This window comes from Scardinius erythrophthalmus, assembly GCF_964197995.2.
Source record: "Scardinius erythrophthalmus genome assembly, chromosome: 6".
Classification (NCBI taxonomy): Eukaryota; Metazoa; Chordata; class Actinopteri; order Cypriniformes; family Leuciscidae; genus Scardinius; species Scardinius erythrophthalmus.
The window spans coordinates 30032998-30056774 of NC_138226.1; the positions used below are offsets into that span (position 1 = coordinate 30032998).

The 23777-nt window shown below is 39.6% G+C and overlaps 1 protein-coding gene across 1 annotated transcript in view; it reads right to left on the reverse strand.

The window, feature by feature from the left end:
• Positions 1 to 23777, reverse strand: part of fstl1b (follistatin-like 1b) — a 48490-nt gene that overhangs the window by 20471 nt on the left and 4242 nt on the right. The gene's annotated exons all lie outside the window — the stretch shown is intronic.

Below are 23777 nucleotides of genomic sequence, written 5' to 3' on the forward strand. Positions count from 1 at the left end.
AATAGAAATGGACAACTTTAAAGGCGATTTTCTCAATATTTCGATTTTTCTGTACCCTCAGACTAAAATCTCAATTTTAAAAAAATTACACATTAGACTGGTTTTGTGGTCCAGGGTCACATATTTAGTGCAAAATAATATATAAATAAGTAGACTAGAAGTATGGTTAAGTTTGCTTAAAGAAATCTTACAAGTATACTTGTAGTATAAAACTACTAAACTAGTAGTTTACTGAGAGTACACTACAAAGTGTACTTTCATAAACAAACAAACAAAAAAAAAATGTTACAATGATTTGACTAGTAAACTATAAGTATACCAATAAGTTCACTTGTAGTATAGCTGCAGTACAAGTGAAAAACGTAGTTCTAAACTAGTTGTGTACTCAAAGTTTACTACTGTTACACTTAATGTACACTTAAACGTATACTTATATACAGTAAAAAGTTGGCCAATTTGGTCCCAAGTAGTATTGAAACTTACAAGTATACTTCTAGTACATTGATATTAGTATACTTACTACATTGCGTATACCTAAAAAATATAGATACTTGAACTTTACTTTAGTATACTTAAAATTAAAAGTATACTTGTTTTTTGTAAGGGTGGGCAGAAACAAAGTACGTTTGTGCACATACAGACTCTCACCACCAGAGGGCGGCTAAAAAGGCATCTGCTGCAAAAACACTATTTCGTATTTTTAAATGTCGGATTCTGGAATTATTCAGTTGGCATTTAAAACATATATTTATCATGCATAATGCTCACTTCTCACAAAAGACTGTTTGTGAAGGATGTTTTGTGGTTTGACATCTCTATTTGAATAGCTCATGAAACTAGGGCAGGCTAAAAAAACTCTGGAAACAGAAACTAGCGTGGGCTACAAGACACAAATTCACTTTTACCGCAAACAAACACACTTATACTTGCTCTTTCTCTCACACACACAGTGTTTCCTCTGGGGACAGAAGATTGATAACTATCTCTAAAAGAGTGGACTCTCTCCACTCTAAACACTCGGGAGAGCCTCCTGCCACCAGTTTCCCTGACAACTAGCGGTTCTCCTTGAAAACTAGGACAACCTCTCTATAATGTGTGTCCCACAAGGTACAGATGCATTAAAAATATAACAGCGGTCGTGTCCGGTGTAGACACGCAGGGTGTTAGTACGCATGAATAAATCGCTCTGTAAAACTGAAATAAAGCTAAGTACATTGGTATAGAGACTTATTGATTTATTCATGCTTCAGGCTACTCTTACGTGTATATGCTCCATGTTGACTGTATTAAAGAGATATCAATATTCTTTCAAATATTTTCTTTCATGTTCAACAGAAGAAACTCATACAGGTTTGGAACAACTTGAGGGTGAATAAATGATGACAGTATTTTCATTTTTGGGTGAACTATCCCTCTAAGTATCATGTAATTCACAATAGCCTATATTTCTTATTAAATTCAAATGTGAACATAAAAATTATAGAAAATTTTTACAAACATAAATTAGAAAATAAGCATGATACTGCCGACAGATTAACAGATGGAGGGGGTTATTTCTCTTTCAAATAGATGCTGTTCTTTTGAAATATCTATTAATAAAATAATCCAGAAAACTGTAGCAGTTTCCACAAATATATTAAGCAACTTTTTCCAACATTTATAACAATATTAGTGTTTTCACTGTATTTCTGATCAAGTACATGCATTAAACAAATCTTGCTGACCCCACACTTTTGAATGGTAGTATAAGCATCTTAGGGTTAAATCATCATCCACAAAACATCATTGAATACAAAGAACTTGAGGTCCATCAAAAGTGATATACTCTCTTCTACCAGCAGATGGAGCAATGATATCAGGTTTGTGGGTCGTTGACGCGGAATGTTTTTTCGTTTAAAACTATAGACAAAGCACAATGAAATGGCTTCAGCATGTTTCTAAAACGTTTAACTCAACACTCCTAAAAACGCATCAATACGCAAGAACACGTCCTATATGATAAAGTTCAATTGCATGTTTAAAAATAGACTCTAAATTCATGTAGATTAGACAGCGCTGTTTTTTTTTTTTTTTTACATTTTGCTCTTTTTTTAGCTCTACCTAACTTTCTCTCTGATTTATGAGTGAGGTCAGTGAGTGTGCCTCACGTCTGAAAAATTCAGACCAACTCCCTTTTACTCTTCCTTTTTTTTCTGTGTTCCTCTAATATCCCCCGGCTATCCAGGACCCCAGACTCCACACCACAGCAAAGTCATGTGAACAGAGAGCTAGCCAATCACGTGCTGCCAAGTTGAGCCTGGAGTAACGATTTAGGTTTCCTGAAAAACCCCTCCTGCTGCTTTCCCAAACCTACATAGAGTCCAACCATAATCAAATGCAGCCTGTGTGTGTATGTGTGTGTGTGTGTGTGTGTGTGTGTGTGTGTGTGTGTGTGTGTGTGTTCAAGAAGGTTGTCGTCACATCTGCAATCTTGCCTGTTCTTTCCTTTCCCATGAACCATGATTGCTGGTTCCACCCTGGACTTACTCTAATACACACACTTACAAGCACACACACACACACACACACACGGACAGACCCTTCCCCCCTTCCAGCTCATGCGTGAGTCATACAATGTAAGCAAACTTTCCAGAGTGAGATTTTCTATCCCGAGGCCTGCATTCTTAGAGGAATTTGGTCAGTGCTGCTCCGATTGAGGTCATCAGAGGACATGCTGACACAACACTGCCATATTACAAGTTTATGGGATATTCATTTGAGAGAGTTTTGTCCTGACAATAGAGGAAGATGCAATTGTGGACCAGCGGTAACAGAGGTACATTAAAGGAGAGAGAACAAAACCAGGCCTCATGCATAAATGAATCTCTTTCTCTACAGGGAAGCTACACTGACATTTAAACGAATGAACATTGTAAAGTACTTAAGCTAAATCATATAAAAAAGCAGATATGTTTCCATGACAACCAGGCAGGAGGGCTTGAAGAGAGCTATTCAACTTACTGTAGGAGAGAGTAAATGAGAGATTGGCTATAAGATGCCTGACGCTGAACTATGACCTCCAAGATTTCATTGCACACATGATGCTGTCCGACTCTTAAACAATCGTGTTGTTATCCATCTTTCGATCTCTCTGTCTCAAAGCTGTTTCCTTTATTGGCGGTATTAAAAGGCACACTATGCAGTTTCCGTTTTACCCCTAGAGTCGCTATGGAGTTTAACGTTACTGTCGTTTTGTTTTCCTTGACTCTTCCGACCGCGCTTTCTTCGCTTTCTTTGTCGACTCTGCCATGATTCACGTCTGAAAATGCGTGCTAATGTCTTCCGTAGAGGCTGCTTCATATGTTGTTGATGTACGTGACGTCGTGACGTAAAGCAAGTCATGATTCTCGCGAGATTTGTCGGGGCGCCACCTCTCAAACTTGCATTGCTAGTTTTGCCAGCGGTGTCCCCCCCCCCCCCCGCTTTGCTATCGGGGTGATTCACCCTACAACGAGTTTGTTTACCATCGTTACCATCGTTTACCAAATTATTTCGAAGCGGTTATATTAAGGTACAAATCTTGCATAGTGTGCCTTTAATGTTGTAAAATTATTGTACAAATACAATCATCTGAGCCTAATTAATTTTTTTGTCTTGTTTTCCATACAGTAAAAATATCTCAAATAAAGTTACCTAAGAAGAAAAAGTGTGCAAGATAATAAGGGTTTTCAGAGAACGTTTTTTACATACACTACATTTTAATACATTTATATATATATATATATATATATATATATATATATATATATATGTATTTTTTTAACAAGGATACATTAAAATTAATCAGAAGTAATAGTAAAAACATTTAGAACGTTAAAAAAGATTTCTATTTCAACTAAATGCTTTTCTTTTATACTTTCTATTTAACAAAGAATACTGAAAAAATTAACGGCTTCTGCATATTAAAGTGCCCCTATGCTATTTTAAAGGTTCCTAATTTTGTTTTGGAAGTTTCCTACAATAGGTTTACATGCATCAAAGGTCAAAAAACATTAACATTTTTTCATAATATACATTGCAGCATCACCTCTTTTCTCTCAGTGTCTGAAACAGTTTGATAAAAGATTCGGTCCCACTAAACCCCTCCTTTCCAAGAGCTACTCTGCTCTGATTGGTCAGATGGCCCAGTCTGTTGTGATTGGTCTACTGCTTACAGCACGTGTTGGAAATGAAACGCCCATTTACCATATCTGAATTTTATCTTCAGAGCTTCCTCAGCGCCTGATACACTGTGATACGAACGGTAAAAATGCCGTCATTTTTACAGTATCAATTCAAGCCCAAGTCTTCATCCTTTTGAAATGCATGACAATTGGATTCACAGCGCTGAAAACAGCGTCTTCTCGACATGTCGACAACATAAACCAAACTCTTCCAGGCCTCAGCTACCACTACAGTGTTTGAGGGTCAAAGTAGACGTTGTTCGCAGGCAGCCAACGAAGACCATATGGCGTTATGCAAATATGTTACATTGTTTCGTAGGTATGTAAAAAGAAGTTGCTGACGACTCATTTCAGCAGTTCATTTGTTGTGCTCTTTGAAATTTAAAGCTTTGCAGACCTAAAACATTCACATAAAGCTATATTACACACTGCATGAAATGTGATATTCATATTAAAGCATAATCGAGGCACTTTAATCAGCACAACTGTTTTCAGCATTGATAATAGGAATGTTTTTTTAGCAGGTAAAATATGTAAAATCTAAAACAGTTATTTTAAATTGTAATAATATTAAACAATATTAGTTTTTACTGTATTTTGGGTCAAACAAAAGAAAGCAGCCTTGGTGAGACTTTTTTCAAAAACATATTCAAAAGATTCTTAGCAATCTTTGAATGGTAGTATATCTTGAACTGTTTATTGTTCTTTCCAAATTGGCAAATGGCTACTTCTCGTTTTCCTGAAGTCTAAACCTCACTACATTTTATTAGATTTATGCTAATAAATATTTTTTCTTCATGATTTTTTTTTTTTTGGCAGAAACAAACTTAATATATCTGAAACAATCTTCCTAATGTTCAAAATTAAATGTAGGAAAGTTTAGGAATTTTTAGAGGAAAACAAGAATGGCAAAAATACCAACTAAAAAGTAGTTGCAGTGTGTGTGTGGTCAGCCTCAAGTGTCAAGAGTTGTGGTTGAAATGGTCACAGATCACTAGGTCAGTGGGAAAGGAGTATTTCCCTCCAAGCACATCTGAACAGTGTTGCTGTTGTTTACCCAGAGGGCTGTTCTGGCAGGCTGAGGGCCCGGTGGGATTGCCAAGGAGAGGGATATACAGCGAAGACAGAGAGCAAACATTCCTGGTGCAGAAGAGTCGAGGAATGTGGAGTTTTGTCTGCCTCTGGAATCATGACCACAAAGAAATGTGACCTTCCTTTCAACTGTATCCCATTCTCTAAAGCTAACTCATGCATTATTACAGTCCTATATAAAAAAGAGGTCATAATGCTGTAGTGAAAGCTAAAAATGCTAATCAGTTCACATTAAGTATCCGCAGCTAAATTAAAATAATATGAAATCAATCTCCTCTATACTTATAATGACACTAATTACTCTCTCTGCCCTTCTGACTCAATGGTTTTAACATTGGTAGAGACATTTCATCTAATGTATATGAGTATGTATGTGTGTATGCCTTCAAATGCAACACACACAAGCTGCTAAAATAATATTACATCAGCCTGACCAGTGACCACTAGACAGTCTCAACTCAGAGGTTGGTCAGTGGCTGTTAACCAAATGCTTTCAGTGCTATAATTTAAGTTTGATGTAGTGAAAAAAAAAAAGTCATGTGGGTTTGTGCCTCAAGGAAGGAAGAGACAACTTGATCAAAGCAACTGCAGTCAGTTCCCAATTAACTGCAGTATATACACAACTATATGAGGCAGTCGTTGTAACTGTACATGCTGCTTTGCATATAGTTGAACTCTGCTCAACTATTCCTCATTGCAAACCGTCTGTGCTGCTAATGTCCCCGGAAAACGCAAATTCTCATGAATGACTGTATATGTGAACATCTATGTGTATATGTGAAATGTGGGCGTCTACATGAGCGGCAGAGGACAGCTGAAATCTGTGAAAGTGTGGAGAAGGCAGTCACAAGATAATGGAAAAGTGGAACAAGCAGGAAAGAGGGGAAAAACAGTATCTTGAAAGGAAAGAGAGCTCCAATTAAATGACCATGCCTGAGAGGAAGAGTCTTCAGCTTCACCCTTCACCCTTATAATGTCCACATATAGAAAATACAATACTTCTTATACGAACATATTTCATTATATCTGTCCAAATTTAATAGTTTTTTTTTTTTTTGTTCGTCACAAGCTAAATCATTTAAACTCTAAATGAATTTTGAATTATAAGTTAGTGGGGTTCCAGAAGTAGAAATCCAACTGAAAAATTCCAAAGAGAATTTTTTTGGCAAGAATGTGAAACCCTTTGAAAACTTCCCGAGCTCTGAGGTTTTGAAGTGACTGTATATGCCTCTGTAGAAGCAACAACTCAGTGTGATTTCGACTTCATTTTTAATAGCCAGATGAAGTACTACACTACCCAAATTCTTGAAGCAAAATCCACCAATCAAGAAGTCAATGTTACCATGGAAACAGGAATAATGGCCACAGCCGTGAGTTATTGCAGGCTATAGCTGAGCTAGATATAACATTAAAGACAACGCAGGTTTCTTTCCACCGTGATACACAAAAAGAAACCATTCTGGAAATGTTACAGTGACCATAGTCTGTCAAGCTCCAGAAATGACCAAAAACGCCATTTCTGTCAGGACCACTATCACCAAATACGAATGACCATTAGTATATACTTTGGATTGGCGGTATGGTTCTGTTCTGGGCACTCCCTGTGCATCCATGCAGCCTAGCATGGATAAGAGCAGGGAGAGCAGCGATAATTTTACTATTGAGAAGCACCTAGTAACGCCCCATTCAGTTCCTATTTATATAAAGCCCCTCCTTCTGAAAAGTGCAATGTGCTCTGATTGGTTGACTGGACCAGTGTGTTGGGATTGGCCAACCGATTCAAGCGTGTTTTGGAAATGTCATACACCTTACCATAACCGCGAGTTGTTCAACAAACAACTTACGCGACCCAATCTTTTTTCTGTGTATACCTTCTGTATACCTTGGGCGGGATTTAGTCAAATGAGGAATATTGTGTCGTACATTCCCAGAAGAAAACGCAAGACTATAATCGAGGCGTTTCTTTGATATAGAGAAAAACTACCTTCAAAGTTTGTGCTTTGTAACTCTGCTGGCAATTTTAATGCTCAAACAGCAACATTGAATACTCAAGAATTTTAATATATAGGTCCTCTTTAAAACATAAATCATGCATGACTAAATCATTCAGAATAAGATCCATAACATGCATTTGGATAACAGGTGAATTTTCATTTACTCAAATATGCATTGGTTTAGTTGGTTCATAGAATACTGAAAGATTTAACGGACACATATGAATAAAATGAACAGGACAAATGCTTCCACAACCAAGGCAGCTGTCCTTGTCTAGTCCACTGAGATATGTTTGCCACATCTCCGTCATCTGTTCTCATTTGTTCCTGGACCTTGTGTAGGAACAATACACTGCACCTTAAAACACCTCTTTCATAATAGTTAAGATAAGTTACAATGCAACTGAAGATAACAGTCGGCCATTTTCTCTTACAATAAAAGCAGAATCTCACTGAAAGAGTCTCACAAGGTTCCAATCTTTAATTTAATTTATTCTTTCCTTTTATTCCTTCTTTACCTGTTTTCTTCTCTTTCTTTATCACACATTGTGCCTATTGAATTTCATAAATTAGACTTCCAAGAACAGAGCATTGTGCAGTGCTGACTGTGTATAGAGGGCAAATGCCAGACTCTCAGCAGAGAATGAAAGAAATCGCAGAATGAATAGGGTGAGAGAATGACAGCAGGAGAAGGAATATTAGTTCCAGGGGAAGAATTAATGGGCACATGCAGAGAACAGTGATTGATAGATTGAGGGAAGACTGTACTCAGGGCTGCAGGTAGACTGACTTCAGGATGGAAGGAGGAAAATATAGATGTCAGCTGTTTATTTCTCCCCTTGATATTTTCCCCATCATAGAGTCTGTCCTCCATCCTGAATCATCCACACACACTCACACGCATAAAAAGCACATTTAAGGACTCTCTCACTGCACAAACCGATTTAAAGAGAGTGTAACTATATGGCTTTATAATGAAGATCATCATCACTGCAGAGAGAATCATTACCTCCTCGTCTCTCCACAAAAATGACTAAACATCACACTTTCTTTCACACTGTGCCCACACATGTAGTGTAAAAATCTTTTTCAAAAAAACATTTATATAAAAACATTATAAAATATTTTATATTAAAATAGAAAACAGTTATTTACATTTGTGATAATATTTGACACAGTTACTGAACTTTTGATCAAATAAATGCAGCCTTGCTGAGCAGAAGAGTCACCTTACCATTAGCAGGTTTTTAATGTTGTTCTTTTTCTGTTTTACAATGTGAGCCATAAGTGACATTTAAATTGCATCTAATTCTGGTATGTGTTCAGGTTTATGTGATTCTTCCACATTATTGTACTTAATGGCATCTGAGTAACTATAGCAAGCTGTAACATTATTCAGTTACCAATAACTAAACCATTAGGTTTTCAGTGACAGCTAAATATAGCCTAGAAATCTAGACGCACCCTAGCGGCATCAAAATGTATTTTGCAGCCAGGGCAGTCTAGCAACTCTCCATTGACTTTCGAGCTGCAAAAACCTAAATTGGGTCAGGCCAATCACGTCGTGTATAGAGTAGGCGGGGCGGGCTTAACATATGACGACAGAGTTGCGACGGTTACCTGCCACTTAAAAACAAAGAATGACGGCTGCTGGAGAACAGTCTTTCGAATCGGCTTTGTCCGCGACTCTGGAGGACTTGGAGTTAAGTTTTCTTTGAGAAAAGAGCATAGAACGGCACTTAAGTCATTCTTAAAAAAAGGAAGATCATAGTGTTCGTAGTTTTGCCGGCCAGATATGGCAAAAGTTGAATCTATCAACTAGCTCCGCTGTTGGTAAAACGCTCTGGTTGGTCGAAGCGCTGTCCTATTGCGTGCAGAGGGAATTTGAAAGACAGCCGTTTATCCCGCCCCTCGGATTGAGCTGTGTCTATGGTGAGTTGCAGACCCAACATCTTGATGTAGGTCTGGCTTGCCAGGCTAAGCTAAATAGACAGCTATGGTACCAATATTTCACTTGTAAATCTAACATTATATTTTACATTTCAATGTACATATAAACTGTAGCCTGTGGTGCTTTGCTAAATTAACAAAATTGACATGAGAGCACAAACATTAAGGCAGCAACCCATGTGTGAGTCATTTCACTCGTGAAAAAATGTACTTGTAAGTTGAATCTTTAATTACTGAAACAGCTGCATACTAATCATACGGCTGCAACAGCAAACATGACTGATGTTTACAGATGAATTAACTGGAACCAGGAAATGTGCTGTCCAGACTGCATTCAAATAGGTGCATTTCAACAAAAGACCTGCATCAGAGAACAAAAACATCCTCATACACATTTAGTCCACAGGCCTCCAGTGATGCCACTTATCTAACAGCTTTCACTGTCTTTGCCTTTAAAAGAAAAGTTGTTTGAAACAACACAAAAGGCATGCGGTTGTCGGTTTTCTTTTCAGCAGAGCAGTAAGAGACGGGAGAACTGAATACAAACAGAAAGACTGAGGGAGGGAGTGTGTGTTGGAGTACTGAATGGGGAGAACAGAACAGTCCGAAAACAAAGAGCTACAGCAGATAGTACTGGTAAAACATGATAGCTGTACTGGACAAGAAAGAACGAAAGTGCAGGAAGATGATTACAGTAAATACCGAGAATAGATTTACAGATAGTACATATTACAGATAAAGAGATCTTTATTGGTATTGATGGATCCATGAAGAACCTTTAAAATCCATGGAAACTTTCCATTGCGCAAAGGTTCTTTATAGTGGAAAATAGTTCTTTAGATTATTAAAATGTTCTTCAAACTAAGAAAGAAAATATTTCTTTTAAGAACTAAGATGTCACCAAAAGATTTCCCAAATGATTCTTCTAATCCCGGGTTCAGACTACACAATATCAGCCCAATTTTGGCACAATCCGTAGGGCGTAGGGTGTAGTGATGATTTGTAAGCGACAATGGGCGTTGGGATGCAATAATCGATCATTTAATCTTGTATAGTGTGTCATAGTGGACAACAACCAACGTCCTGCGTCCTCACAATGTCCCGACAGAAAGACTAGCATGTTCCTCCATTACGGGTTCCGTCACATATTGGTGCTGCTAGGTGGAATTATGCAATGGAGGAAAAGTTTGTGGAGCTATGAATCAATACTCCTGCCTTTGTTTCCTCGCAGGACTATCACACCAGAGTGAAAAAAGATCAATTCTGATGAACGATATAGCAAAAGCACTTTAACCTGGTGAGTACAGGAATTAGCATTACAACTTTTGTTTTTTACACTCTTGTGAAGTCAGCCGCTAGTTCCGCCTTCTTGATGACATCACGCTCGTCGTTAAAGACGGTTAGCGATGATTGGTCGGGAAGCAACGAGTAGTCTGACATGTTTCTTGTCCATGACAACAATTTGGGAGTCAAAATCACATAATCTGACACAGTGACTATTGTAACAGACAAAAATATTGTGTAGTCTGAACCCAGCATAAGGCATGACTGTGAAAACCCCCTTTTGGAACTAGCTAGCTAGACTTTTAGTCATCATGAAGCAGCAATTGCATTTTATTTTGTTCTAATGTGCTGGAGAGAGAATATAAAATCAGTTACACCACAACAATAAGCTGTCATGGAAAATTTCTCTCTGAAATTCAAACAACGGCATTAGAGTCGCTTTATGAACAATGTGTAAGAGTTTGTAATCAGAATTTCTGTCAATCAGAAGTAAAATGACAGAAATGAGTCAGAAAACTGAACACAGCTCATGAAAATCCATTAAAGGAATATCTAGTTTACAAACTCCAAATGTCTTTTTAAAGATTTGATGCCAGCCACATGGGAAATTCAAGATACTGAACCAAGACAAAAAGGAAACCCAGGAAACCATTTCCAGAGTCTATTTGGTTCAACTCATTGCCCCTGCTCGTTTAGCTAAAGGGTTCATTGTTTTCTGTGTATACTGATAAGTTGTGCTGATTAGAAAAGAGCTGTTTTCTCATAATAAAGTCAGCAGCTGCGTGAGCTTGATTAGACTCACAGATGGATGGAACCCAAAACCCCTGTCGATATGGGGAGGAAACCCCAAAGGAGTCTGTTTGTTGGTTTTTGAACATTATTTCTGAGTCAATTCTGCCAGAGTGAATGTCACCAGCCAGTGAAAACCTCCATTGATCTCCCTCCAGGAGCATCTACATCTCCATAACTCAAGCATAAATGTCACCCTGCGAGGAAACAGCAACACGCTGACTTCAGCTGTTATGAATGTTGCTGGGCGTAACTGTAAATGTGTGAAAGCAGAGGATGTACAGATGAAATAAGGGGGAAAATCATTGCAATGATCGTAAAAATGTAGAATTTACAAGAGTGGTGCGCACTATTACGAGGCAGCATTAAATTGAACCACAACAGTTGTTCGCTAGTCATCTATCTATCTTCCAAATATCAAAAACAACATCATGATCATCATGTTTTTTGGAGGTTATTCCATTTGACACCTGAAAATCTGAACTAACCTTGCCATGTCATAAAAAATATCTCAATTACTGACTTTGACACACAGTTTTAAGGGGCTACTGGGGTCTTCTCTGTGATATAATTTCCTGTTTTATGGATTTATTGACAACAGCAAAATGGCTTCGGTTGTCAGTAACCAAAATGGTTGGTTATGCCACACTGACATTTATATATAAAAAAAATTACTTTATAGTATTTCATGCTTTTAATGAGAATTTTTTTCATCACAATTAAACATTTCAGCCCCACAAAAAGAGAATTTTAATTCGAAATGAAAAACTCATTATAAAAGAGCTGCATTCAAGTCACAGTCTGTATGAATGAGTTTTTTAATGTATTTTTGAACAACTTAATCAAAAACAGTGGCATGCTATTGACCCTATGTTTTTGACAACCCCAAGAGTCAGAGAATATAATTAAAATTTCTAGCTGAAGGCTAATTTTATAAACATCATTAACTTTGTCCCCAGGACGCTAGATGACATATATTTTCATAAAGCACATTTATCTTACAATGCAAACAACCTGAGAGGATCATACATCAGCTCCTGAATTAGACATGCACACACTGAAAAATACCATTTACAAGCACACAATGCTTGTTTTAGAGGCTTGCATGGTGAATAGATGTTATCGACCACACAAACTGCTCTGGGAATGTGCCTCCACAATGACTAATCCCACTCATGATTGCTAATGTGTCATTATACTCAATCAGGAGATCATGTTTTAAACCAACTGTGCCTGCAAGTCCACATAATGACATACTTTACCTTTGCTCTATATGGTAGATAAATGGTTGCGCATGGTAGGCTGAGAATTTGAACAGAGATTTTTCCTCATAAGAATGCAAGTGTAGCAGTCTTTCTCTAGACAAAGCCAAGCTTTGACTTTCTGACCTGCCCCCACACAGACACACTAAACCCGCGCATACAGTGCTGGTGCTGCTCACACATAGAGAAGAGCATGCTGGGAGACCGCGGACTGGAAATGAGCAGGGATGAGAGGATGCGGGGAAAAAGATAGCAACCGAGCTTAAGAGCATGAGAGAGTACAAACCACATCAAGGCCTCCGTCTAGCATCACTGTAAGCTGATTACGTTAGATGAAAGGCATGTCAAACAGCATCTATATAACTTTGGCAATCCAGCAAAGCCACGAATGAGGAAGCATTCAAGGCACTCAAATGCATAGCTGTGCACTACACTATCACATGGGCATGATCATAAGAAAGAGAGGTAAAAGCTTTGTACTCATGTTGTCTAGCCAAAAGAGGAAAAACTTATATATCTAATTATTATATGTTATCATGTCTGCTTTTACCTGAAATTACAAGATCTAACACAGGGTTACGAACAACCCGATCTCACGGCAATTCGTACGAATTTTACGAGGTGGCTAATTCGTACAAATTCATATGACCTCACACGTACGAATTAGTAAGATTTTTGCTAAATCGTACATATTTTACGAGTTGCCCAATTCGTATGAATTCGAACGAATGACCTACCCCCGCCCCCGCCCCTAAACCTAACCATCACATGGGTTTAGACAAATCGTATGAATTTGTACGAATTAGTCACCTTTTAATCACTTGTATGAATTCGTACGAATTGGTCGTGAGATAGCGTTGGTTGCGAAAAATATTAAGGGTCCCACATTAAGTGAATACTGAAATACTGGGATGAAACGTGAACAAATGTATTTATTTATTTTATTTTATTTTTTCACAAATGTGTTGTTTATACAATATATGTATTTTTAAGAAAATATAATAAAGAAATATATCTACATTGTTCACATTTTCTATAAACTATGTGAACTAGGCTTAATATTTTAATGCAGTGAAATTATTATTTTTAATATATTATCTCATTTTTATTATATAGAATTCCTCATTGCAAACTAAACAGGTTCAAAAATTCATTTGTGCAGGTATCTACTAGATTGATGAATCTGAATCAGTTTCTGGCCACAATACTGTATATATTTTTGTCTGCATGTCATGTTCAGGATTCCACATCAAAATGTTGCATTCTCAAGTAATAATAAAAAAAGAAACAAAGAAAAAAAGCATGTTTTCAAGCATCCCAAAATTCATGATGATGGAAGGAGTCATATTTTATTATGACATGTTTAATGCATATTGTAGTAGTTAATAATTCAAGACAAATTAAGGTCAGTTCCTTTTAAATGGAAAATTAAATACTAAACCAGTTTGGTTTGCCCTAAAACCTTGAGCGTTCTGGGTATTTAATGTTTGATGTTTAAAAGATGATGTCAGAGCTAATGAGCACACGTTCTCTCTAAAGTATGCAATGGTGTGATGTCCTTTCTTAAGCTTTTCTCTTCCCTCATTCATTTGTCTTTTATTTTTCTCTCCACTTTTCTTTTCTATCAACATTCTTGCCAAACTCAGTTTGAATTTCCCACAGACAACAGCATTAGTTATTTCCAGACAATAGAAATGCTTTCTTAAGTGAGAGCAGTGAGGACAGAGAGGAATTCCTCTCTGCTAAATTCTCTCATGGGTCTCTCCATGGAGTCTGTCCTGTTTCAAACATCTCAGTTATATGGGTCAGAGAAGCTGTCACAAATATGCGGATGAAACTTCCAGTGCACTACAACAGCTCTCAAACACACTGCATGCTTTCTGTTATGAATTTTGGTTATTATATTAATATAACTATAAAAAAAAACATCTGACTGTCTGACCGTCTGACATCAAAACTAGCTCATGATGTTTATGGTCTCCCAATATATCCATCAGAGAAAAAGGGAGTGCCGTCCCATCTGTGCATTCTTGCTCATTTTTCTCCTTTATTGGAATGGAATGCCAGTGATGTCAGTCTATTCTAATGCATCACATTCCAGGTTCTATGGAGCTCTCAGTTAAAGGTGGCGTTGCATGAGGCCTCAGGAGTGTGCTCTCAATGACACACACACAAAGGAACAGAATGTGTGAATGTGAGAGATCTCTTAAAATTCCAAAGAGATTCATCTGTAGCAGTGGGACAGAGACTAGATGAACCGCAAATGTGTTTTTGTGAGGGGGTGTACACAGGACTCAAGAAAGATAACAGCATTCTTTTTCCCGTTTCAATTGTCTACAAAGACTAGCTAGACTTGCTAAAAGGCTAAGCTGACAAAAAAAAACGGATCAAAACACAGGTGAAGAAGCAGCAGAAACAAGCGAAGCATTGCTTACGCACATGAAAAATAACGTGATCTGTGATCATCAATGCAAATGCAGATGCACATATTCTGGGGGCCATGACATTTTTTGTGAAAATGTTGAAAAAATTTGGTGCTGACAGGCAACAAAAAAACAAACAAAAAAACCCTGGTCAGGAAAGAGTTAAATCTGTGTCACGATTCTGTTCTGTCTGAGTGTTTTTTGTCACTAGTCACATGTCTTCCTTTGTTCTGTTTTCCCGCCACTCCTTGGTTTCCATGGTTACCCTCATTAGTTCATTTGTATCACCTGGTTCCTCGTTAGTCTTGTCAGCTGTGTCTTGTTTCCCTGATCTGTTCTCCCCTGTATTTAAGCCCTGAGTGTTTCAGTCTTCACTTGTCGGTCAATGTTTTATGTTAGGAGATCTTTGCCTGAGCACATGCTCCCTGTTCCTTGTTTTTGTGAGATTGTGAATTAAAACCTTGGATTACTTCATCTGCGAGTTTGCCTCCTACTTCATCTACCCTGCAGCCTGACAGATTGACCGACCTTAAAAAAAAATATGGAGACATGGAGGCAGGCCTTTGTGGGAACCCGCCAAGCTGTGTTCAGGGGGACCCGTGGAGGTCACAGGGGAGGATGTGGGCGATATGGGGCCGGACACTTTATCCAGAGCCAACATCTACGTGTCCAACCAGATCTTCACACCCAGTCCTATCCTCATCTCATCAGTTCAATCGAACCAATCTCCAGGGATGATGACTTCTCTGATCTCCCTCCTCTCATCAGCCCAACCAAGCCTGCACTTCACGCCAGTCCAGCCGAGCCTGCACTTCACGCCAGTCCAGCCGAGCCTGCACTTCACGCCAGACCTGCCGAAGCCAAGGCAGTATGCGTCATGCCCGCCGCCCCTGAGACTGTGAGCGTTATGCCCGCTGCGCCTGTGACAGACAGCGTCATGCCCGCAGAGCTTTTGTTTTCTTTTATTCCGTCGACCCTGAAGCTCCCTTCGCCGCTGGTTCCGTCCAGCTCAAAGCCTTCACCGCTGGTCCCGTCCAGCTCAGAGCCCTCTTCGCCGCTGGTCCCGCCCAGCTCAGAGCCTTCATCTCCGCTGGTCCCGTCCAGCATAGTGCATTCTTCTCCGCTGGTCCCGTCCAGCATAGTGCATTCTTCTCCGCTGGTCCCGTCCAGCATAGTGCATTCTTCTCCGCTGGTCCCATCCAGCACAGTGCCTTCATCTCCGCTGGTCCCGTCCAGCACAGTGTCTTCATCTCCGCTGGTCCCGTCCAGCACAAAGCCTTCTCCGCTGGTCCCGTCCAGCACAGTGCCTTCATCTCCGCTGGTCCCGTCCAGCACCGTGTCTTCATCTCCGCTGGTCTCGTCCAGCACAAAGCCCTCACCGCTGGATCTGCCCAGCACAAGGCCCTCACCGCTGGATCTGCCCAGCACAAAGCCCTCGTCGCTGGATCTGCCCAGCACCGAGCCCTCGTCGCTGGATCTGCCCAGCACCGAGCCCTCGTCGCTGGATCTGCCCAGCACCGAGCCCTCGTCGCTGGATCTGCCCTGCACCGAGCCCTCTCTGGTACCCGGGACTTTTCCCAAGTATTTTTTGGGGGGGGGCCATAGGGCTCCGTCCTGGCCACTCGAGGGGCCATGGCCACCTGAGGGGTCTTCACCACCATGGCCACCTGAAGGGTCTTCACCGCCGTGGCCACCTGAAGGGTCTTCTCCGCCATGGCCACCCGATGGGTCTTCTCCGCCATGGCCACCCGAAGGGTCTTCTCCACCATGGCCACCCGAAGGGTCTTCTCCGCCGTGGCCACCCGAAGGGTCTTCTCCGCCGTGGCCACCCGAAGGGTCTTCTCCGCCGTGGCCACCCGAAGGGTCTTCTCCGCCGTGGCCACCCGAAGGGTTTTCTCCGCCGTGGCCGCCCGAAGGGTCCTCACCGCCGTGGCCGCCCGAAGGGTCTGCTCCACCGTGGCCACACCTACAGTCTGCTCCGCCCTGGAGGCTTCCTGCCTTGTCTCCCTTGCCTTGTCTTCCCCGTCAGCCTCCAGGGCGCCCACCCTCCCACCCCTTTGGTCTTTCTACGGCGCGAGGACGCGCCTACCGGGAGGGGGGAGTTATGTCACGATTCTGTTCTGTCTGAGTGTTTTTTGTCACTAGTCACATGTCTTCCTTTGTTCTGTTTTCCCGCCACTCCTTGGTTTCCATGGTTACCCTCATTAGTTAATTTGTATCACCTGGTTCCTCGTTAGTCTTGTCAGCTGTGTCTTGTTTCCCTGATCTGTTCTCCCCTGTATTTAAGCCCTGAGTGTTTCAGTCTTCACTTGTCGGTCAATGTTTTATGTTAGGCGATCTTTGCCTGAGCACATGCTCCCTGTTCCTTGTTTTTGTGAGATTGTGAATTAAAACCTTGGATTACTTCATCTGCGAGTTTGCCTCCTACTTCATCTACCCTGCAGCCTGACAATCTGGAAGATAATTACTTTTTTTTTTTTTATTAACAGTGTAGGCTATCTTAGATGAACAACTCTTAGAATCACAATTGATCTCATAATTTCTGACCAGACTTTAAAAAGAATGAAGAATGAAATGGTAATTGGTTAAATATTAAATATTAAACACAGGACCTTCTTGGTTATCTAAGATTGTGTTATCTGCAAAACAACTATGAATTGAGCCTTTTAAGCACCCCAGGCTGAATTATTTACAAAAAAATTATATATATATATATATTTGAGTAGGTCAATAAGTGCTACCTTGCAAGTACTGCAATAAAATATGAGTCCTCACAAATGTCTATGACAATCTTATTGCCGAAGTGACACCATTTTAATGTCCATTCAGCAGTTTCCAAATCTGGTCTTGGCAGTAGGATGGTGGATGGACGCCAGCACACTGCGGGCAGCATGGGACAGTCTTTTCCTTATTTATTTCCTACATTTCAGACGCTATAATTACATTCTCTTTCTTTTTCCCTCTTCCACTTCCTTTCAAGTGGTACCATCTCTCGCTGCACCTCAGTGAATCGATCCATTTTATTCCTCTCTGGTCTCTAAGCCTTTTGTCTCATTTTGGCTGTCACTCAGGATTACAGCCAGTCTTCTGCTTTTGGTAGATCCCGCCAACTTCTCTCTTTCACCCAAGTTACTTTTCTCAATCTATCTCCCGCCTACCATCTGAATCTAGGCTCTGTTCCAGCCGTCCTGGCTTGTCTGCTGCGATTCTCTCTAAAGGGTCATGGATTAGGAGAGCTGGGTTAATGGCTGACATGTGTTTGGAGAAGGAAGTGTGCTTGTTTTCAGTCCCACATTCTTCGCAATGGCCTTGTTGTTTGTGAAAGGCACCACAATATGGTGAAGGACCTGTCTGTGGGTAGATGGATGTTGTATTTTCAATCAGAAATGGATAGGTGTGTTTTCTCAGCTATCATTAACACCCCTTTAGCTGTGTATTATGGTAAAGTAGGCAAAGGTGTTTTATTGTCCTGTGAGGCCCTGAAACACCAAACTCTTGTCCTCCACAAGATGTCTAATGCAAGTCTGACGAATTCTACATTGTCATTGATTGCACATAGTTAATCTACTTTTGATGCACATACTGTATTTACTGTATAACTCTCTGAATAGTTTAGCATGTTAATGGATATGGCAAAGTTAATGTATTTGGTCTTGGCAGAATATATCTGCTTATATAAGGAGTCCATATAATTAATACATTTATGCACAGAATTCACAGTGTATTATGTACAGTGCAACAGCAAAGAGCTTTTTTTACATTTGAGTCAAGTCAAGATGCGATACCAAACAGGGCCACATGTTTGCGCATCAATACAACGGACTCGCATGTGCTTATTGTACGACAGCTGTATGTCACTTAAAGCTAAAACAATGAAATAATTCATTAAAAATGCAACGTGAGTCTCTATTCTCTTTGCCATCTCTGATGTAATCAGCTTGGTGTTCTTTACATTAGCGCTGTTTGAATGAATTCTCTTACTGGATTACTGAACTAAAAAAATCATTATGTTGTGATTAGGTTCATCTGTATGTCATTAGCTTGTTAAGCTCCGCCTATATAAGCCTGTGTTTTCACTTTTTATTTGCAAAGTCTTGAAAGTGTCACACTGTATTTCTGAGCACTCTCTCTAGTTGTCAAAAACCTATGTCATGGTTTTTGATCTTCTGTCTGGTTTTGTGTTTTTCTGCTCTGTTGTCCTTTTGGATTATCTGCCCTGTGCTTTGACCTATTGCCTTATTTATAGATTACGATTCTGGATTGCCCCAATAAAAGCTGCATCATCCTCGACCCATGTATAACTAGTTTATGCAGAGTTTTTAAACATTTCAAATATTAAAGGGATACTCTAGCCAAACCCCACCGCAGGAGCCAGGGACTAAATGAAGTTCCGGGTAAAAATTTCCCCCTCAGAAAGTCCCTGCTGGCGAGGTAGTACTTCTTAAAAGTTCAGGAACTTTCGGGGGTGGAACTTGGGCGCTGAACATGCTGATTGGTTGAGTTCACGCAGCTTTCTGATTGGTTGAATCCATGCAGTTTGACTCTTTTATTTCAACCGCCATTTTTAAAAATCTGTTGCGGTGCATGCAGTAAGAGTTGTTTGCTATTCAAATCAACAATGGAGTATAAAAAATATGACAGATGGGCCGACGAGGAGGTTCAGGCTTTATTCATAGGATTAAATCCAATGTGAACTGGAAAGTAGCGCGCAGTCCTATGCCACCAGACTAATTTGCCTAATCTTCATGGTACTTTACACCGAAATGGAAACGCAGACAGCAACAGGTCTGGGGGAAAAAAGTTCCTGGGAAAAAAGTTCCAGGGACAAATTGAATTGTTCTGAGTAATTTCAGTGGAAGCGCGTCTTATGAGACCTCCAAAGTTAAAACTTAAAAAGTGAACATGATGTTAATCCATATGAGCCCAGTGGATAAATCAATTTATTTTGAAGAGAAATATAGGTGTGTGTGAGGAAAATACAAATTTAGTAGCCTATTTAATATATTTACTAATATATATAACTATAAACTGTCATTTTCCATCCAGCTTTCATGAGTTCACGCTCAACATCAACGTAAACATTGTATACAATGCAAGCATGTTGTGCAACCAGCGAGTTAAGTCGCAGTCCACTGTGCTTCTGCGACACTTCTCGTGTGAGTTTCACAATGCTCTCACATCACGTTTCAAAACGTGCTGACATTTATGTTAATCATCTTTGGCTGTTTTTTTGAGGGGGGAAAAAAACTTTAAAAAACGTGAGATCCCTGCATTTTGTTGCACTCCATCTACAGTATCTAGCTGTTGTTGAACAACAGAACACCCTTAAGAAACGTGTCGAGGTCTGCTGGACCCTAATTACACAGGGCTTTCTTGAGACTGTCGTTTACACATCCCATATTGAAAACCTGTAATTTTGCGTAAAACAAGTACCACAAAAAATTGTTTGTGGATAACCCAGAAAATACAGTGGGCTAAATGTTTCATTATGTCTTCCTTTACTCTCTTTGTCCCTGTATCACCTCGTGTACCAGTATCAGAACGAGCAGAACTAAATTTCTTGATCCCTTTTGTAATTTCCCTCATCACCTCATCCTTCCCATTGTCTGTTCCTCCCTCTCATTACAAGGCTCTTTCAAGCTCTGATGGCTATACAAAACAAGGCCATAAAACACCAGCACAAAGCCAGTGACAAGACACTGCGCATTCATAGAGAGACATGGGGGAGGGAAATGACGAAGGGAAACGAGTGCGAGAAAACAGATGGTAAACAATGCAAACTCTGATGAAGGAGATACGAGAGAAAAGAAAGAAAAAGAGTGGAATCAAGATAACAGTCAAAGCTTATCAAACATGAGATAACAGTGACGGAGATAGAGAAAAACTAAATAAAAACAGAAAAGAGTGGATATTTATGAAATGGGTTTTTTATGTTCATATGCAGTAGATGGTTTTCAGACAGAGTATGAAATATAATACAGCTCAAAAGCAACACTGAGCAACACAACAAGGTTTGCATCAGCCTTGTTCTACACACAAAAGACTGTAGTGTCTGTACTAAAGTTCACTTTTAGCATTCGGCTGTTTTTGTCAGTCAAAAACCACCTTGAGAACAGCCTTTTTTTATATACTGTATATATATGATTTTGAGGAATAATCTCCAGATTGAATATAAGATAAAATGTGTTAAATGGAACTATGTACACTACACTTTTCTTATTACCAATCGGATATCCAATTCTGTGAAAATCTGCCAACATTTTAATCAATCATTGCATTCAGATTCTGTGAGGGCCTGCTAAAATGGAACAAAATGATCTGAATTCACAATTTTCTGTTGTGTTAAAGGGGGGGTGAAATGCTCATTTTCACTCAATCTCCTGTTAATCTTGAGTACCTATAGAGTAGTATTGCATCCTTCATATCTCCAAAAAGTCTTTTAGTTTTATTATATTTATAAGAGAAAATAGGCTGTACCGAGTCTTTCCGGAAAAAAACGAGCGTCTGGAGGCGGGCCGTGTGGGCGTAGCCAGAGCCATAGAGAGAATCCGTCGATCTGGGCTTTGTTTATAAAACATTCATCGTCGAAATGCAGGGAACAAACAGTCTACACAACTCGTTTCTGCATCCACTGTTCCTAACGCTGGGTTCTTTGGTAAGCTTTCCCTCACCAAAAACACTTTGGAGACACTATGCAGCGCTGCCGATGATTTCCTGTTGAAGCGTGTTGAGGTGCGCGGTCGCGCTTTTCCGGGAGAAATGCTCATATAAGGAGTTCCACTCTGGTCTACGTCGTTAGATCCACGGTCAAAAAAAAAACAGCCGAAACTTGTACCAACCCGGAAGTAAGATTTTCGGCACAGAAATTCTCCGTTATTCGTCCAAAATATTTTTAAAAAACTTTGGCCATGTTAAGCATGAGAATCCATCTCTTTAACACTGTAAACAACTCTGAATACATGAAACACCATTGTACCCCCCCCTTTAAGAGAGCACACAACTTGTATTTAGTATTAATATTTCAGACATTTCAATAAAAAAATAATAATTCAAAGACAGATCATGCCTTAAGCATCTGATGAGAGTAGTCATAAAAAAGGTGAACATTTTAGACATTTAAGCTCTCAATTTGCATTAATGCATTTAGCAGACACTTTTATCCAAAGTGACTAAAACTATTTTTCAAAGAGCCAGTGTAATATACAATTCCAGGTTTATTAGATGACTGATTAGAGAGCAGACTAGAAAAGAGGAGAAATGCAGAATATATTTTTTAGCTCTCTTGCCTGTATCCTGTGAGTGTGTTTATATACCCTTAATAAAAGACTGACCAGCTGTTTGTGGACATTACCCTGAGGGAGAAAGAATTCCTTCTACCAAATCCTCATTGCAAGAGATTGTTGAAAGCATTAGTGAAGCTTATAAATACTGACTGTGCTGACAGGAAAAATGCTGTGTATCATTATATAGAGGTATGAAGACATCGAGTCCAAATCCAGTGTTTGACTAACATCCTGTCTACTAAAGGCTGGAATACATTACACAACTAGGCTCAAAATATCTATGGGCCCCATTTACACCTGGTCACTTCATGTTTTTTCTCTGATCGGAATGTGCGGGAATTGAAGATCGTATTTATATTTTTTTTTTTCGAAGACACATTTATGTGCCCATGTTTTATATTCCCTTGCATGGAATCCGAAGCTAAAAAAATCAGTCTGTGCCCATCATACACTGTGATTTTCTATGAACTCTTTGACTTTCAGCACCTGGCATCAACTTGTCCAGATTGTAAATGCGGGCAAAAATCTGGGAAGTTGTGTAGTGTATTCCAGCTTTTAGATGCTTTCATCTGGTTGATGAGAGCAGATGTGACCTTTGTGTGCGTTTTGGCGGTTGGTGGAATGAATGAAAGAATAAAAATGGTAACTAAAAAACATACACTCTGTTTTAATCTGATTCCATTTATACTGAGAAGTAAGTATTGTTGTCATTAAATATTGTTCGGTTATTGCCAAAATGAGTCAGAATTTAACTGGCTAGCTTGAGCAGTTAGCCCTGCCGTTAGATGCAAAAATCCTGTTTCACAATGCATTGATGGCCATTCTCAAAGGTAGCAGTGTATTCTGACGAAATATATACATTTTGGAAATAACATTTACATAGATTTCAATGGTTGCAAGCTTCATTGAGATGAATGGGAAAGCTAACGGACAATTCTCATCGGGTCTTTCTGACCTCCTTGGTTATTTCCTAAGCTCATGTTCTAGATCATTAGACATGACGCTATGGTACCTTGGAAGACTGTCTGAAACCAGTTTCCATATGAGGGGGTTTCATACAAAAACACTAAGTCATTGACTGACTGGGCAGCGAGGCAGCTGGCTTTTCTGGCACAGCCATGCATTAGGAACAAAATTATAGCAATAGTGCATATACATTTGAATAAAAAAGGCATTGCATTGGGAAAGATCAAAACAATAATTTCCGTATATAGTTGAAATCACAGAGGATGATTACTCTCAGTAAAGATCACTTTAGCTCCAGCAGAGAAGGCACTGTGACCCTGACAGTGTCCTCTTTCACTACACCTCTCTTTTCCCCTATACCTCACTCTCTCTTTCTCCCTCATTTTCTTTCTCCCTCTGTAACTTCTATTTTTATCAGGGCTTAAAGTCGATTCACCTGCTGTAAGGCAGCAGAGACACGCACGTAGAAAGCAACTCAAAACTCGAAGAGCTCAGTTTTTGATATAGGAAGGGATTTAGGTAACTGCATTAT